The sequence below is a fragment of the Mycteria americana genome, chromosome 4, assembly GCF_035582795.1.
Source record: "Mycteria americana isolate JAX WOST 10 ecotype Jacksonville Zoo and Gardens chromosome 4, USCA_MyAme_1.0, whole genome shotgun sequence".
In the NCBI taxonomy this organism is placed as follows: Eukaryota; Metazoa; Chordata; class Aves; order Ciconiiformes; family Ciconiidae; genus Mycteria; species Mycteria americana.
In genome coordinates, this window is record NC_134368.1 from 8,307,371 (window position 1) to 8,326,584 (window position 19,214).

Here is a 19,214-nt window from a genome sequence, read left to right on the forward strand (position 1 = left end):
TTATGTTTCATGACCACTTGAAAACATGAATCTGGATTCACCTCTTACCAGAAGAAGCACGAGTCTTCCTGCTGGTTTTAACGTAAGGTAGGTGAAGACATCAAGGAGATAAACACAAGAAATAAAAAGGAAAATCAAGAATTTTAGATCATAATAAATCTCTGTTTGTTTCTGTTACTGTGGAAAATGGCCACCTGATAACTGGACCTTACATTGGGCTGAAAATTTCTAAGAAATTCTTTTTTTACATATATTTCACGTTCTATTATGAGGCTTGTCTCATGTATCAATGTGTGTGTGCATGCATGTGTGTGTATATGTTTCCCAGTCATTTTTCTTACAGCTGTTTTTTGATGGTCGATTTTTTTTTTTTCCCAATGAAACATTGTTCTCTCTTTTTCATTTTTGTCTCTCTGCATTTAATTTGTCTTCTGGGTTGGGGGCACTGCTGGCTGAGGATCTATCCTTCTTGTAACTGAGACACAGCTATTTCTGTTCCTTAGCCCCTGCTGTGCCAGAGGATTTATTTGTGTGTGGCTATTTGTTTCTGGGCATTGGATTAGACTACTAAAGGAGCAGTTTGGGAGGTAAGGAATGCTGGGGCTTTGTGTCAGCTCTGCTGAGCTCCAGAGCCTGGTTTCCAAAGTCTTCCTTTTACCTAAAATCTCAGATTTTCCAAAGCTAGCTGTCGATGACATGGGCCACCACTATTTTAGGAGATGTCCTTGCTCTGCCCAGTTCATAGTAATCTTTCAGACACTTCCTCTGGTGTGCCGACCTCGACTCTACACCAAGCAAAGGGTGAAGGTGTCCTCTGCAAAATTTCGCTCAAAGCTCAAATGGTGCCACACAATCAACAGAATTATGGGTATTTACACCAGGCGAGGATCTGCCCCATGTTGCTTCCAAGTATATGACAAAGAATACTGTTCATTGCCAGTACAATATGTTCATATGGAAATGGATAGGCTTTCATGAAAAAGAATAAAAAGTAAGGCTACAAATTAAGGCTATTTGATTTGAAAAGCAGTCGGAATAACTTCAAAAGCAGCTGCTCAGGACTTTAAAATTATTTCAGCATCCATACTGTCTGGAGGAAATAAGAAGGTGTGAATTCAACTACCATAAGGGACCACAAGGTGGGCCCAGCAAGAATAAAGCTTGTGAGGCTTGTAATGAATAATAAGATATATAAATTAATCAGCAATTGTCACTCTGGCACAATAATCAAGCATCAGATACCCTCAGCACCTGGGGGGAAGTCCCACTGAACATAAAATACATTAATAACACCTTAATGAAATAAAAACCATGACATAGACTGTATTCAGTAGAGAATTTCAATTCTTTGGCATTCTTGGTAAAGGAAACCAGAGTGTTGCTCCAAGTGTTTCATAAAGCCTGCTAGTACGATCAAGTGTAAAATCTAATACCTCCTTTCTACAGTTTTAAATCTTCTCTAGTTGGAAAACGAACAGTATGATTTAGCAACCTTTATCCTTCCTAGGGACAATGATCCCACGTCACTAATGTTATGTCAATGCACTTCACAGTATATACATTTTGTTTCACAAAGAAACGAACATTTAGCTATTTTTCTGGTGGTATTATCAACAGCATTGCAAATATATCAAGTGAGCTGGAGTGAAGAATGACTGTAAGATAAGGCATGCATAGCGTAAACTAAATTAAAGCAGAAAAGATTACATATGGTTCTAAGTAATGTTATTCTTCTTAATCCTCAAATAGAGTCACTAAATTACACTTCCAGATTTAGTTATGATATTTACAAATGACTTAACTGTACATTTAAAGAGGGGAAACTGGCTACAAATGGGGGCAAGCTCCTAATTTAAGGTCACAGTGGTGCCAGCACAGAGCAAATGCTTATTACTGGGATATTTTGGGTCATGGGGAATTCTCTTTCCCTAAGAACAAATCCCAGAAAAGCATATTTTTATTACATCTTCCAAATCTGGCATTCAGGCTTTATGTAAATATACAAGACAGAGGACCTTTCTTTTTAAAGTGCTAGCAACTAGAGGCACAGCTGAGATATGATGGAGAATATTTCCTTTTAAATCATTTGTATGGGCAACCCAAAAACTAAAATATAAAAAGAAAAAATGTAAAGAAGAATGAACAGGAAAGTATTGTATGAAAAACAGGGTATCTTACTGGAGACTACATAAAATCCCTTCTCTCTTCCTCCCCTAAATATAGCACCTCTAAGTATAAAACCAAAAAAAGTTCAAAATAAGGTTACCAGTTTTGTTTCTTTATAACTGAAAACAGAAGGTGCATTTTTTTAAGATTGTATCATTCTTGAGTTCAGTTGCCCAGTTGCTCTCAGAAATACTCTCTCTCATCTTTTGATATCCATCATCCTTACACATTTTTTTCTCTACAGTACCTTTCATCTAATAGCTGTCTCCTTTTTCTTGGTAGAGAACCACAGTGCAGACCTAGACTTTGGAAGTGTAAAGAAATACAGTCCCAAAAAACTCAGATGTAGTACTGTGATTAACAGAAAATTAAACAGAGTTAATTTTGGCAGGAGCTAAATAAAGGCTGTGTCATACAATGAACTGAGCTGGGCAACACTCATAACGACTTTGGAGAGCAACTAGAGTTCAGAGAGCTCAGGTTAGTTTAATACAAGTTTTATTTCAGCAAGAATTTGGTGGGTAAAGAAAGAAAAACAGCAGCAGCAACTGTTTCCGATAGTGTAGGACTCTGCCGGTACAAACTATGATGATTTGAAGTTACTCAGTTTTGGGGGATCTCTCTCCACCACATACGCTTTGCCAAAGAGGTACTGGCTATCACCCACCACAGGAAATTACGTTCTTATATTTATATACTTAGGAAGATACACAATCACGTTGTGGTACCTGAAATCAGCCCCAAACAGATTCTTGTCAGCAAGGGCAGAAGGTCCTGAAGACTTTATTCTTATAAATCATTTTACTTGCGTTCATTACTCCCATAGGAAAAAAAAATGTGCCTTGTGCTTCTGAGATTCATTTCTAACAATCCTTATCATCAGATAGCTTAAAGATGAATACGTTTCATCCCAGTGAAGCAATAGTGCAATACATGATGATAAAGTAGGAAACAAGTCCCATAGAGAACACAGAAACCAGTCTCCTCCCCTAACTGTCAGTTAGGATTTCCCCCGGCACCCAGCTGTGCAAGATGAGAGCAAAATTCAGCAAAAGTTCACTTCCTGAGTGTTACAGTTCAGGATCACCCTCCAAAACTAACTTGGTAAGCTGAGCCTGCCTTGCCTGTCTTGGAAACTCCACTCTGAACCATCTCCCTCTTCCTTTTCCAAGATGAAAAAACTATCTTCTCACTCTTTTTTATCTTTTTGTTCAGAATTCCCTCCTTTTTTTTTAGTCTGTTAATATTCCTATCAAGTATGCTTGTGATGATCCCCTGGTCTCCCCTCCCGCATTCAGTGGGATGAGTCCTAACACAAAACCCAGCCCTGTGAAGCGCAACCTTCCACTATGCACGGTTTTTGGAGGTCATATTCTTATGTTTCTAGACTTAATCCTTCTAGAATGCATAGAAACATCTGATAATTACAACATTTTTTTAAATGTCATAATAATTTAAAAATCACATAACATCAGTATTCATCGCTGTCTTTCACTTGCTTCTGGGTCTCCAGTAGAGACAACGTATGACAGATTAATCACAGAGATCTGGCATTTGGGGAGCTTTGTCTAAAAGCTTTTCACACTGCTCCCTCCAGGTTGGGTTAGCACTGGCTGCTCACACTTTGCCCAGATCTAAAGGTTGGCTTTTCCTGCCTTCCACCACTATTTTTTGCTGCCAGAGCAAGGTATGTGGTGCCCCAGCTGCCATGCCACAGAGTTTGTGGGTCTCTGAGAGCAGCAGATTTTTCTTTTCAGGCCAACGGATAAAGTTTTGTAGCTGGTATGCAAGCACTCTGCTTTAATGCCCCAAATCGAATAACCAGAAGCTTTTTTCTTTCTGTTCCATAGAAGATGCTGTCCTTGTTCAGCTAATTACAACCTAATGAAATCATAAATGCAGAGAGGATAAGCTTCCCTCGGTGTTTAGGACTGACCTTAAGATCACCTTCAAGTCCAGATCTGCCGACTAGTTATTAAACAACCCCACAGCATGCCACCCAGATGCCCTCTCCAGCAGCTCAGCCAAATGTCGTGGCATGCAGAAAAGCCAGCCCCACCCTCTTCCAGCCACTCCTTTCTGCATTGCATCTGGGTCTGGAGCATCACCTGCCCACAGCGATCACAAAAATCCCCTGTTCTTCACTTTGAAGTCTTCCTTTCCCTTCTCTACCACCCACAAAAAGATGAGAGACCCTGTGTATGTAGCAATCACTAGAAGCGGTCTGGAAAGGACGCATTTTACAGCTATGTTCAAGAAACAAGTCTGTTCCATAGGTTACACAACACAGTAGAGAGAGGGAAGGGTAGCTTGCGTTTCAGACTGGTCAAGGATACAGAACTAGTACTTAAATCTCAAATTCTTCTTTCTGAAAAATGAGCAAGATAAAAAGTTATAATAGAGGTTTCCCCCAAACTACTATTTTAAAAAGAAGATGAAGAGGTCTGGGCTTCTGCTTAGCTAACAGCATTTCCATATGTATTGAAAAAGTGAGTCACTAAACAAACTATGCCAACCAAACGCTGAGGTGTTTCTGGAATTGCATCATTTCTATGAAGCAGCTTGCAGCCTCGAAGCCGGCCAGTGAAAACCAAAAAGGCCAGTCTCCAGGTCTGCATGCACACTTCATTTTTTGGTGGCTTTGTTCAGGAGGAAATTTCTCTATGCGTGACCTTCTGGCTCCCAAACAGAAGCGATTCGCTTGGCTCATTGCATTACAAAGTGAAGAAGTGAGTCAAAACGCTTGAGGTCGTTCCCAAAGGCATTGCATGACCTTGGGCAATTCCCTTCAAAACTATTTGAAGATCTGGTATTAAACAGCAACATCCACATTTAGTAAAATAAATAAGACACTTTTAAGCTAGCAGCTGGCGGGCATCCTCACCTTCCAATGAAAATCTGAAGATATTTTCAATGAAGTGTGCTGGACCCACAAGCCCGATTCTGCTTAAAAAAAAAAAAAAAAAAAGAAAGCACACCTCATTAGATGCCAATATAACCTTTCAAGTGCCCAAATTCAGAATAATGAGGTTTCTTTGCTTGGTACTTCTATTTTACCCTGCAAAATGGTGAGATTACATTTACCCACCAGACACAACGTTTTGAGGTTAACTTGGCTGTTTGGAAACTTCTAAAACTTTCAGCTGAAGAGCCCCACCAAGGCGTACAACTCTGTAAAAATTACAGCTATTAAAACACATATTTTGCTTATGAATTTCAGTGTATAGTGCTTCTACAAACAGCATTCACAAGCCATAAGCAGTCACAGTCAGTCATGCAGGAAGGAGAAATGGAAATTTTGGAAATGGGCTTTTAGGGTGGGCGGAGGTTCAGAAAGGGGAATTCATATCAGTGGAAAGCAGACACTGCGAAGGACCTACGCATAGAAAAGTACCCCAGAGAGACCTTAATAATTTCAATTCAGTTATACAAACCTCAACACAGCTATCACATAGGGAGAAACGGCTGACCATACCTGATATGGTCCTCATACCATTTTCAGGTTTGTATTTTCTATTGATTACTCTAATTAGGAAGCCCGCTGATGCGTAGGCAATAGTTCAGCTGCATAGTTCCTTAGCTATTAGTTCCTGAACTGCTTAGTTTCTTAAGCAGAGAAGTTACAATGTCCTAAAGATTATGAGTCATATTTCTATGCCCACATTCCTGCAGCTATCACTTTTTAAGGATGCTCATTGCTGAGCCAATACAAATTGAAATGAAATTACAGACTGACAGAAGAAAAATAAGAAATGTAAATGTGTCAGTCTTGAGGAAACTCAAGAGGTCAAGACCATGTCACGGACAGTTGCAATCCAGAGAGAGTTTTGCTCAAAATAATATACTTACTGCATTTCAAACTCTTAATTTCTGTTCATTCACACTGGAAAAATTTCCTCTCCTTACATTTTGTTATGTGTCTTATTACATTTGGGAGGTTATTTGTCTCAATTTATTAGCAATACCAGAAATTTATGTTAGTGGTTTACAGTGCTGTTTCTGCCCACAAACAGGGCAGGTCTCCATCTTTTAATAGCTCCATGTTTTTACTTTTTTGTCTCAACAAACCTCTTGCAAACTCCAACTACACGCAGTTACAAAGGACCATGAAATCTAGCAGGAAGAGGTCCATTTGTTCATCCATCTTTCAGTCTCACAGTCATCTGCTTCAATATGAAGCTATAGATATGTTCATATTATCTCCAGCGATTGTAGTACATTCATGCTAAACCAACTCTCCTTAGTTTCCCTTTATGTGTTTGTGTTTATTCCTGGTATTCTGAACTGCACTGTCAACAAAATAGTTCTTTTTCAGTGAGAAAATTATTAATTTTCATGTGACCAAAACTAATGAATATTTCCACATACAATTTTTAGAACTTGGTTCCTTCTCCTTGATGTAACCTTGAGTCTGAATTTCCATGGTTTATATTATTCAGTTTGGATATAACACCCCTATAATTTCTTTCCTGTTTAGTACTTGATATATGTTCTCAAAATTAATCCCATCTTAGAAAAGCTTTTTGTCTTAGAATGTCTGCAAATAAATCACTGTATTCTTAGATAATGGAAAATGTCAGTGATTAAATTCAATTTGATAGGGTATGAGTGAAATTTCTCTGACTAGTTATCAACAGTATCTTGATTTTAGGTTTGGCTTTATCATTATATCTCCTACATGTACAGCTGCCTGTACTTTCCTTCAGCAGTTCTCCATATTTCATTTTGCAGATTGTTTTCTGCAGGCTCGTGAATATATGGGTATTTGGCAGTGATTTTATAACCTATAATCAGAACTGAAAATTATAGTGATCCCATTTGTGTTATTATAGCTTAAGAATGTGTCAGACTTTCCATTTTAAACTTTTTACTGTAAAGAATCTACAACTGGTCTCTCTTTACTGCCAAATATTTCTGCAAAAATTTCAATAAGAATAATGTTATTTATTAATTTGAAATTTTTCTCAGGACTTCTGGCAGTGAGTGTGAGGAGATAGCTTCTCCTGAAATTCAAAGAAAAGAAAATCTCTAATTTCCTGCTTCTTTATTCAGTGACCACATTTTAGCCAAAAAATGTTAGATGAGTCTCTTTTTAAGGATCTATAGTGTTAATGCAGTAGTGGATAGAGGGGTTACTCGAGAAGGACTGGAATTATTTCCTTTCACTGGAAACACAATATGTTCCTTCAAGATAGTGCCAAGATTTTTCTGCCAGAGGAACAAGAGAATGGATAAGAGAACCAGCTCTCTACTCTGATCACACAGACTTATTTATTTTTAAACATATTATCATCCAAAATAAACCAGATCTTCTCTCACCCCATAGCATCCTCTAGATGAGAGGACTGTAGATGTGAAAATCAGAAAGTGCTCTGCTAGAGCTGGCGATAGGAGAAGAAATCTGAAGAGAAAACAAGGTGAGACTGGCCAGGAGACACACTCATACCACTGACCTGACTAAAAGCTCTGTGGCCCATTACAACATCTCCAAATGTTGCATGCAGAACTCCTACCTTCTCTTCTCTTTTTGCCTTCGGCAGGAGGAAAAAACTACAAACATAGTAAAATTTGGCCCTCCAGCTTCATAAACCTATTGGTGAAATGACAGGCAGTGCACACAAATCCATCCTAGAAAACAGTAGACTGGGTAGCTGCTAGTATCTCTCACACATCGCTCGAATTTTAGCTATTCTCAACTTCCAGACCTTTGTTCTGCCCAAGGTAGCATAATCTAATTCCCTTTAAGTTTCAGCTGCCTATTCTACCACCAGCTCCCATGGGACCTTAGGCAAACAGTGTAACCCAGATTTCCAGGGAAGCTGGGGAATTATAGCACCCTCAGAGAGCTATGAGACAGGTCAGCTTGCTCTCTGCTTCAGAGCTCACCCCTGAGCACTTTGGCCCTGACTAAACCTAGGCTTTGAGGATATCAGAGGTGGATCTCAATCACAGAGAGACAACCAGCTGCCAAAAAGCTTTGCCATGTCTTCACTTTCTCCATTTACAAATGAGAGATTGCGACAGTTTGATTGCAAGACCTCAATGCTATGGAAATTGGTTGTGCTGTAGGAAGAAAGAGTACTGTAGAAAAAGTACTGTAGGAAGAAAGAGAGACTTCCAGCTTCATTCTGGTGATGCAGACCTCTTGGGTCTGTAAATACATCAGAAATCTTGTGAGAATAGTCCTGGCTCTGAGGCTCTCTGTGCTTTCATTTCCACTAATGTATGGAAATCCTTCAAAACGGGATTTTATCTCCTGATATTTGGACACATCCAGTTCTGGTCCTGCTTAGTGCAAAAGATTTCTTGCTGAGATGGGGTTTTTGCCAGTTAGTTTGCATAAAATGCTGAGGATTAGAAGAACTCAGCCCTTGACGTACTTAGCTCATATATTTTACGTAAGTTTTAAAAAGGAAATAATAATTATTAAGATTATGAAATATCACATGCCAGTTTTTCCACTACAAAATACATCCCGTTGTCAGTATTTCCATTCACTCTCATTGACTATAACCAAAGGCAATGAGCATAAACACTGGAGGCATAGTCTCGCCTTCAGTGGATTTTCTCCAAACCTCAATACAGCATGTCTGACGTGAACGCGTATGGAACATCTATTGCCTTTGAACTAAAACCTACAGTGAGAGGTTCTTTAGAAATGCAGATGGTGAAGCTGCCAGCAATGTGAATGAGAGCTGGAAGTCAAGAATGAGAAAACTTTATAACCTCTCTCCTCTCTGTTCCCAGGTGATTCCCTGGCTGTCATGTTAGATCCTCAGAATCAAAGGTGGGTGGCAGAGATTAGAAGCAACCTTAAGCACTTGTATAAAAAACTGGACAAGGCAAAAATCCCTGTCCTAAAGGGCACTGCCCTGTAAATCTTATTTCACACCTGCAGTCCCCGTGATGTCATTGGGTAAGCTCACATTGCCTAGAACTCATCCATACAGCCGAAGGCCAGCTCTGGATCTTCTCCAACAAGTAAGCCATGTTTTAGACAGGGAAGAGGACTCAGTGGTGGGTTGGCACCACAACACACTTTGTCAAAAGCTGGCTGGCCAAGAGAGCCATGGAAGAGCTTGCCTGGGGTGGGTAAAGGGCTATTTTTAAGAAGTTGTTTCTACCCTACAAAGCCAGCACTAACTCACTGGTTTCCCAGTGTATTGCATTCATTGAGCAGACTAAAAGCCCTGAACCCAGTGCACAGACCCACAGACAGCATCGCTTTCCCTCCCTGGGCAAAGAGCTCGCTCCTGAATAAAGCATTGTAGTCACAGGAGTCATTTTTTGCCTGCAAACTTTACATTGGAAACCCTGGTGAATGTGACCCAAGCTAAACAGAGAGAGTTTGTAAGCTTTTGGGGGTAGCATATTCCATATTTTCCCTGCAGTTTATTGGCAAATTAATTCTAATGCATTCAAATTACATCATGAAGTGTAATGTAGAAATATTTCATGAAGGTTACCTTAATAGAGTGTGAAAACCTGATGAACGGTAATTCAGAGGGAACTGCTTGGCCCATCTCCTATTTACTTGGAAACATTACTGCCTTAAAAAAAACCTTAAATATATTACTTGTTTTTATGGCTCAAAACCCTTTAATTTGAAGATTTTTATGACTACCTTACAATACACATTGATTTAAAAAATGTTTTAAACTAAACCGGATCATTTACTGCCAACTGTGCTTCGGGCATATCATTGATTAGTCCAAGTGTGATAAAACAACCTTGTTTTTATTCATACTTTAAGAGAATAATAAAACCTGCATACTTGGAAATACTGAAGCAATATCTTGGCCCAGAGCTATTTAAGTATGAATTATTCACGTCTAGTTTATTTTTTTCTTTTAAATTCATGAATCCCCAGAATGATTTTCTAAAGTGTATCAGTGAAACCATGTTTCTAATTATTAAAGGAGGGGTGGGTCAGAATGCATCATATATGTAAAGGGGTCATTCTTTATTTGTCTTCTTTTGCAAGCCACTGTGAATCTCCTTGGAAATTAGTTATTCAATATTCGCACTATATTTTAATTCATGGCCCATTGAGAAAGAATACAGATAGAGTTACTTTGTTCAAATAACTTTTGCAAACAAACTTATTCTCACATACTGTAACACTGGAACTGCCTAAATATACCCATTTAGGGATTTCACAAACAACTGACTGGGAGCCCATTGCCCGGAACTGGTCGGGAGTAATCAGAGGAAATTACAGAAATAGAAAGAATGTTTTTGCATCTTCAGCAGAACAGGCTCATGTAACAGCGATAGGGTGTCTATCTGGTTATTATACTGCTGCGAGTGGGACTTTTTCCTTAACTGCTGCAAAATGTCATAGACAGAAATATCTTTTGTAAGTGAAAAAAACCAAACATTAATCCTACTTTTGCAATCCTTCCATCCTGTGTAACTTAACAATGCTTTCTGCCTACACCATGGTCTGAACCGAGACAGCGGAAAGAATGAGACTGAGCTAATTCTTTTTCTTGTTCCATCATGGAATTTCAGTAGGACTGCAGCAAATCACTTCATCTCAGTGCACCTCCAGTCCCTACACACACACACAAGGCTTTGTTTTATTTGGAGCATAAACCCTTCAGTCTAGAAAACATTTTTCTATGTATTTGTATAGTACTCAGTGTAACCCTGTACTCGGTAAATACTGAATTAATAAAGATTTTTTTTCTTATACAATCACAGTAAACTATATGGGTTGGAAGGCACCCTGGACATCATCTAGCCCAGAAAACAGTTCAGAGCAGGTCCAGCTAGATCAGCCTACACAGGGACTTGTTGAGTTTTGCATATCTCCGAGATGGAGTTTCCAAAACCTCTCTAGGTCCGTGCTCCTGAGTGATCAACCTCATGGTGAAAACCTTTCTCCTTTTATCTAATCAGAATTTCTTCTGTTTCAACTTGTGTCCATTGCCACAGGACTCCAAGAAGAGTCTTGGTTTGTCCTCTCTATACTCGCAGTTAGGTTGCTGGACACAGCAGTAAGATCTCCCTTTGCCTTCTCTCTTTCTGCTCATACTTTGTGTTCCCCAGCCCCTTGACTATCCTGGGGACTCCCCACTCACTCTGGTATGTCCATGCCTTTCTTGTACTGGGGATCTCAAAACTACACAAAACTCCAGATCCTACTTCACATGTAAGATGATGTTCTCAAAAATCTTCTGATGTTTTACCTGTAGGTTTTCCTCTCCTTTAAAGATATTTGTAATCTGTAGCTCAGAACTGAGTACAACTACCATAGTTGCACACCAAGAATGATGCTGTATATATGTAGCTACCATACCATAGATAAAATCCTAAGAATACACCAAGCCCTCAACAGTAGGACAGAGGAAACGGAATGATTAAGGAAGAAAGGAAAAGCAGTAGGTAGCAAGCAATGGCTTTAGATGCTGATTGTCTCTGTCAACTTGAAAGGAACATCTCAAGCCAGCCGTAGCAGATAAAATGGTCCTGTAGGATGGAAACCCAAAATTAAGGAGAGTTGAGAGATACTCAAAAAATGAAAATTGTCTATGCCACTAACCACAAAGTGCCACCATATACCATCCAGTCTTAAAAATAATAACATTTCAGACAAAAATATATTATGGAATAGCATTAGCAGACTGTGTGGAGCCTCAGATGGATCTATGCCGAGATTTGCAACATTCACAGTCCTTCCTAGGACTTACAAATTTAACTAAATGTTTGTTACTGAACACACCTAGATTTTTTTAAGTTTGAAAAATACCAAGCAACTCAGCACAGAGCTTGCAACCATAAGATCTGCAAAGAAGCCTTAACTTGGCTTCAGGGCCACATGTGGTTGTACTCTCCAGACGTATCTGCCATGCTGGGCTTAGCACAAAATTAGCCTGGAGGAATTGTGTAATTTCTCACTTTTACTCCATAGCCAGGTGGGTTAGAGGACTTGTCTGAGATGGAGGAAGGCCACATTTAAGTAAGTTAAGCTCTTTTCACTGTATGGCTCTCTTTCTAGACTAAGGCAATTCTGTACATGGCTACAAGCAAATGTCTGGAAGTCTGTGAAATTTTCTGTATGAAAGATAGGTGTTAGAGAAGTATCAATTGACAACAAAAATGGGTCTTCAAGGTGATGAGAGTAGAAGCTTTAATGTGGTTTACGTTCTCTTGTGAATCTAGTGCCAGATGTTAATCTTTAAACAGGCATTATCATCCTCAATACAGAACTGCATGTTTTGAAAAATTCCCAGCTCCTGGTTCAACTCATCAAAATCCATTAACCTCAAATTCTACATAGGTATAGTCCCATCACCACGATGGGACTTCTCTGCACAGTTTGAGGTAAACCAAGCCATGTGTTTGAATATTTGCACCAAGGGAGTCAAACAACAGAGGTATTCTCACCTCATTGACATTTTCCTAGTTTTATTTGGCTCATGAAACATTAAAATGCTGGAATAGGAAAGTAAAAAGTATTTTAAGCTGCTGGACATGACGAAAAGCAATGCCTTTGAGTAGCAGTCTGGCAAATCTGTTGGGGAGTGATTTGACATTAATAGCAGCTTCGTATACTTAATAAAGTTTGCATAGCCAATTTGCACTTTATAAAGTGTGGCATTGTTCTGGAGTGTGGCCCTGACGTGGGCTTTATGAAGCATGCAGGAGGCAATACAGACTTTATGAAGTCCACATTGAGGATAAGTATCAAATTAAGTAGGAAAAGCACACCAAGCCCTGATATGTGACTTGGAAACTCTTGCCTGTCTGCTCCCTGAAAGCTCCCGTTTCATTGATGCCATAGGATTGCACTCAAAACACAAGTCTTGAGCATATTTTACTAGTTTGGGAAATTATTTTAATATTAAGGGTTCAGACTCTTAAGGAAATGCTAGTTGTATTAGAAAAAATCAAAGAAACTAGAAAACAGGTATGAAATACACTAGTAGAAAAAAAAAATTCATCAGCATAGTCATATGTGGTCACTCGTATGGATCTTTCAATCATAAGCTGTACAATATGGGAAAAAAGCATGACTGGCAAAAATGTTATTCTGTGGGTTTCTCCTGCAGACCTCTTTCTTCTGACAAAAATTATAAATTGCTCTTGAAAACCGGACACTCATTATGGGACAACTGATAATTTGCAGAAGGAAGGTTTATAGAGCAGAGCAGAGGAAACCTCTCTGAGGTGTAAGCCCTGATCAGTGCAATAAAAAGCCATGGATCTTCTAGGTCTTCTTCTAATTACTAAATTTCTTTCTTCATAATGGCACAACTTCAGCAGGACAGGGGAAGAGGAAAACTGAAAAGGAGGAGGTGTGAAGATCCCACCTCTCAGATCAGCCAAGTGCCTCTCAGTTAGTTGCTCTCAGAGGAGGCAAGAGGTAGGTCTTTGAACACCAGAGGATGAAGAAGGAACTGAACTTGGGTGTCTCACTTCCCAGGCAAGTGTCTTCTGATCTCAAGCTATTTTATAATGTTAGAAAAAATAAATTTCAGCTTCTGAATGAACACTTTTTAAAGCTAAGTCTTCTGCTCTGATCATTGGATGCAAATTTAAGTGCAGAAGTACCAAAGCTATTCTTGAGATAGGCATCTTGTAAAAAACATACACACAGGGCAGGTATCAACCGTGAAGGAACTGAAATATCCAAAACTCTTGGGCATCATGCCTATCTTCAGGTCCTGGAGGATGGATGAAGGCATCTCACTGCAGCCTGAAGCAAGGCACCAGGGGACGTGGGATTCAAGGTGTGACGTCTCTCTCAGCGTTTGTTCTCAGCTCTTGGCTTACCTTCTTGGTTGTTGCTGAGGTCACCCTGGGGCACCCAAATACCCACAAATTCCCACTGTAAAGGGAACTGAAGCATCCGAACATGACTTTTGCCGCCCACGTGCAAGGAGGCCAGGTACCTGAGTGCACTCTCATGCTTAAATGTTAAACAAGTACGTACCTTCCTGATGTCTTGACCCCCTTTTGGTCAGCAGGGCCTGACCCTCTTGTCTTTACCTTCAGTGAGGGCACATACTGGTTCTGGACAGCCGTGCTCTAAGTTTCAAATTGGGCAAAATTGCCTTTATCCAAAAGGAAGCCCTGCTTAATGAAGGGTTACAGGGGTTGGCTCTTATAGAAGTCACATTAATAAGACTGGTTATTGGCTCTTCCTCCTCACACCCTTGCAATCTGCTCTGCAAATCAAAGTTAAGTTTGCAACTTTCCTTCAAAACATTACAAATGCTTTTATATCTCACTTTAAATATATTCTATATTGGTTTTGGCTTACATCGTATATAGAGAATGAAACTTCCCGTTTTTTTTCAGTTTCTCAATGCATGGGTTGCCTGTGAAATATAGAAAGCAGATGGTTTATTAAAAAACAGACACAAAAAATTAACAGCTCTAAACATTGTATGGATTTTTTTTCCCTACTTATCAAGCTATCGATTAGATTATCTTAACCCACTCTTGAGGACAACTGACCGTTCAGATCCATATTTTGATTAATTATTCCACAAAACCTCTTAGCTTACAAATTGGTCATTTCAGAATTATAGTTTTAGTGGTCTCACAAGCAACAGTTTAGCAGGTTTTCGGTTACTACACTGTAGACACTGGAAAGGATCTTTTCCTTTTTAATTCAAAAATTTTTAAAGTACAGCATTACAATGTAGACGATGCAATCTTTCCAGCTACCAAATCTATGAGCTAAGATGATTGATTTTATCTAGTTTAAATCAGTATGAAATTGATTAAATGACCTGGCAAATTCTGTCATTTAGCTTGAGAGAGAAAAACCCAGTGCAATGTTTCAACAGCTGCTTCATTGCTTGTCCATTACTTAACAACTAAAATACAGCAGGTTTTGTGTATGACTAGGCAATGTACAGATATTGTTTTAGAGCATCATTATGAGTCTGGTAAATAAGTTTAGACTAAGGATATGAAAACAAACTCTCTGTAATTTTCTGTAGCAGTGTTTAAAGGGCTTATGATTGGCAGCATCACTGATTGTGTTGACCAAAAGAGCTGTGGACATCTGGCTTTCTAGCCCTACAGATGAAAGACCATATGTTATAAAAAAATACAGTGTGAGAGGGGAAAAATAGTTGTAGGCTGAATACATGAGCAGGGGTCAAAGCTAACCGAAATCCAATCCTGTCACCAATCTTGCTCCAACAAGGGGTGAATGATGTAGGGCTGTTGGGCAAAGCAGAAATGTTGTTGACTTGTTGACCAACACACAGTTGAGCTGATGGCTGAATATCTCTGAAAACCTCAGGGATCACTCTGCTTCACCTTCCCTGATGATAAGAAGAATAGTTTACATCACAAATGCCTACAGCTTACCAAAAGTGTCTTATGTTCATACCTTCAGCTGTTTCACCAAGTTTTCACCTGAGTACAGTGTAACTGTTTAAGATCAAATTCGGGCATATTACAATTTTCAACATCAATCCCAGTTTTCCCATGTTTACACTTCTGGAAACAATGCATCCATTCAAATTCATTCCAAGTGAGTTATGAAGGGACCAAAGCCCTCTGTTCACTCGTAATTTACTGTTTGATGCCCTTTTTTCAAATGCTAATGTCAAAGTTGCGGTCATAAGCTTAAAATCATTTGCTTGTGCTGTTCCCTATTTGAGCTCACAAAAAGACATATTAATTTTATAGGCTCAGCTTACAGTGTGGGCTGTTAAAACAGTAAATCCTCTACCCTTTTAGGAAAAAAAAGTTATTTCTAAGTGTAAAATAGGAAATAAAGATATTGCTTTACATAACACCAAGTGCTACACAGTGGCATATGTTTCATTTTTGTCAGTGATTGATGAAAAAGAACATATATTGAAAATCATATATGAAAATTGTGCTCAAGAAATGAGGAGTGCAGATTAGAGATCTTTACTCTTCTTGAAGTTTGTATAATACATTTCAGAGTCTAAATAAACAAAATTCACACCAAGTTGGCTGGTATTTTGGAAGATGCTAACTCAGCATACTGCTGCAAGTTTCTGCTGAATTGAGCACTTTTTGTTCTTTGGAACAAACATCTGTGATGCGGAGTGATAGATTTTAATATAGTTAGACAACACAGCAAGGTGTGTTTTAGAGAAAAATCAGTATGAATGAATTGCAAGCTCCACAATACCTACTTTTAAATTATATTGAATATCACACAGATTATTCCTATTGACTAAGAATAACCTTTTGTATTAAGGAAGTCAACAGAGCAGATTAAAGGGTATTTTTCCCCAAAACGTTGTATCAACCATTTTAAATTGGAATTTTTACATAGTATACTAAACTACAACATTTGTGTATGTCAGTGGTTTAAGGTGACTTAATGTACTGAATTAAAAGGTGCCAAGGCACAATATGTAGTACAGCCAAGCACACTACAAATCACAGAATCATTCACTTCTATTGTTTGTTTTCATAGTCTCACTAGATGAAGTTACTCAAAGCAGTTCTAAACAAGAGCAGGGGGAAAAAAAAAAAGTAAATTCATTCCGGGACTAGGAAAAGGATGTTATTCCCAACCTCCCAAGACAATTAACAAATATGACCCCCAAGCATGAATCAGCTTCAGTCTGTCTTGGGCTTCTAAGATTTTCCTAATCAATTTAATCCCAACCACCAGCTAGCTGTAGCCTTTTACAGTTCTTCCCTAAGGTTTCATAAAGGGTTTTATACAATATGGGCCCCAAATCAGACAACTGCTTTGATTTCAAGGAGCACAAGCTGTAAATAGAGCATACGGTCATTGCTCCTTGCAATCCCAGACCTAGCATCCTCAAAGAAGCGTGAAAGTTCTCTAGATACTTGCAAAAGACCATTGCATAACATTTAATTTCATGTTCAGTAATCATTTCGTCACTGAGTGCAAATGATAAAGTGGATACAGATGTTCATTAGCAACAAAAACATATGCAAACAAGGAAGTAATCCAAGAAGCTGCTAGCAACTGAAAAGTCCAAAGCTGACCATCACATGTTGCAGAGTCGCAAACATTTATCCTTAGACCAAAAAGGAAATCTGACCCCTCCAACCATCTATAGGAGTCCAAATTAGATTTTCTCATCCTACCCATACTTCAAGGGTAAGGCCATTTTATACAGGGTATGTTTAAGCCTCAGTGGCTTAAGCATGCAGAAGAGTTTGCAACTTTCCAGCCAACCAGGATTTGCTCCTACAAATCTTTCCATACAAACAGTCTTCCCTACCACACCTCTTTCCAAAAATCTCCACTGGCTGAGAGGCAGATACTCACAGCCTGGCTTTGCTGATCTTATTTCTGGTGGCAACAATAGGTAATAAGAAAGATTCCTCCTGGGGCCTTTTCCAGAGGTATGTTCTCTCCCAGCTTCCCAATGGAGGAGGAAAACACAAAGATCATCTGCGGGGAGCGACAGCTTCTGTTTGTCCCGTCAAACATCCCAGACTCTATCCCTGTCCTCTGGAGGGAATCATTCACACGGAGAAGATTAGCCAAAAGGATTAGCATGCAGCCGGATTATCCACACACACAGCTCAGCCAACTAATAAACCAGCACCTTTATGCATTTTCTGCCTTTTAACCTCTAGGTTTCCAGACTTCTGATACTCATTTCTTTAAGCATCACCATATTTTAGGAGATGCTGAATACACAATTGATGAAGATACGTTTGTGGCTAATCTGGCATGTCTGAGTCATTTCTCATCAGCCACAAGATGTCAGTGTTGCTGAATGTTATTATTCTTACCTGCAAAGAAGCATCTATAGATGTTGCTGAGGGTGGCTGTCAACACTGGGCTTTATTCAGTAAGTCTAACAAAAACCCAAGAAGTAACACACAACCAAGGACAATAAAAATCTGCATAGCAAAGTGCAATTTGGTATTAATCATAATAAGTAAAACTTGAACTGCATCGTTATGGCTGCCACCTTCTCCTAACATGCAAATCCCTTTGTCTTTTCACAAGTCCCAACTCATGCAACACTTGAGCTTGGTAGATGGCTCTTGCACAGAGACATCACTTGGAAAGGAACAACCAGAGATGACACCAGAGCTGTTTCATCATGAAGAAATTCATCCATCCCACCAGAAATGAGGCTGTCCAGGACCTCTGACTCTACCAACTCTCACTAAATATGACATCTGAAATCAAAGAACATGCTAATAGCGATCTCCCTGTTTTACTCTTGGTATGCACTTCCACAACCCTCTGGCTCTGGCAGCAAATTCTGCCCACATCGCTCCATCATGGACATATTTCCCTGCCCAGACTTGTTTCCTCTCTGTATCACTTCTCCAATTGTATAAGCACACATTTTTGTGAGGCCAAACTACAAATCAGTTTACTGGACTATCTGGTTTTAAAACACCCTTTCCTCTTCCCAACCCTTCCCAAAAGGCCAAGGTCAGGCAGAAGGGGAACTTTTGAACTGATATTGTTGTGGACTCAATGTATTGTGAAACTGCACCTCGGATTTCCTCTGCAGACCGACCGACCCATATGTCGATTATTTTTCTGCTTCCTTCTTGGTTGCAGGAGATTTGCTTCACCGAACACTGACTTGACTTCCACTTCTAAGTATAGCAGAGCATGGGTACAATTAGCATGAGAATTCCTGTTTACATTATTTGCTGCCATTCATGTCCCCTGAACTTCTTTACTTTTGAAATCGCAGGAAGCATGACTTTGGTGGGAGTGGAGACAGGACTGCCCACTGTGAAAAAAAACAGATGAATAGAGATAGATGAATTTATACACACTTGCAGTTATAAAAATACACAATGGAAACATGGTTATTTGAGTTGGGAAGTTAAGTAGACAGTTTAATACATTTGATCCATCTATACTTTGTTTTCAAAAATACAAATATATGTCCCAATAGAAAATCCAAATATTTCAATGGGGGGGGGGGCACATTCAGGGGGAAAAGAAGATTTTACCTAGTTTTTACAATTTTTCCCCAGCTGCCTTCCCTGCCTCTCTTTTTCTCCCCAAAACATAACCCATTCTTTGAAAAATACTGCCATAGGTAAAGCAACAAAAAAAACCTCAGGGAAAGTCTTTC

General features: G+C 39.2%; 1 long non-coding RNA gene across 7 annotated transcripts in view; it reads right to left on the bottom strand.

Moving 5' to 3' along the window:
* LOC142408872 (uncharacterized) overlaps window positions 1–19,214 on the bottom strand; it is a 65,833-nt gene that overhangs the window by 11,928 nt on the left and 34,691 nt on the right. For 5 of the 7 annotated variants that reach the window (XR_012775452.1, XR_012775453.1, XR_012775454.1 and 2 more), the window contains 3 exons: window positions 18,618–18,863; window positions 17,896–17,960; window positions 14,506–15,455 (listed from right to left, as the gene is read on the bottom strand). This is a non-coding gene — a long non-coding RNA (uncharacterized LOC142408872). The other 2 variants (XR_012775449.1, XR_012775450.1) reach the window with 2 other exon arrangements.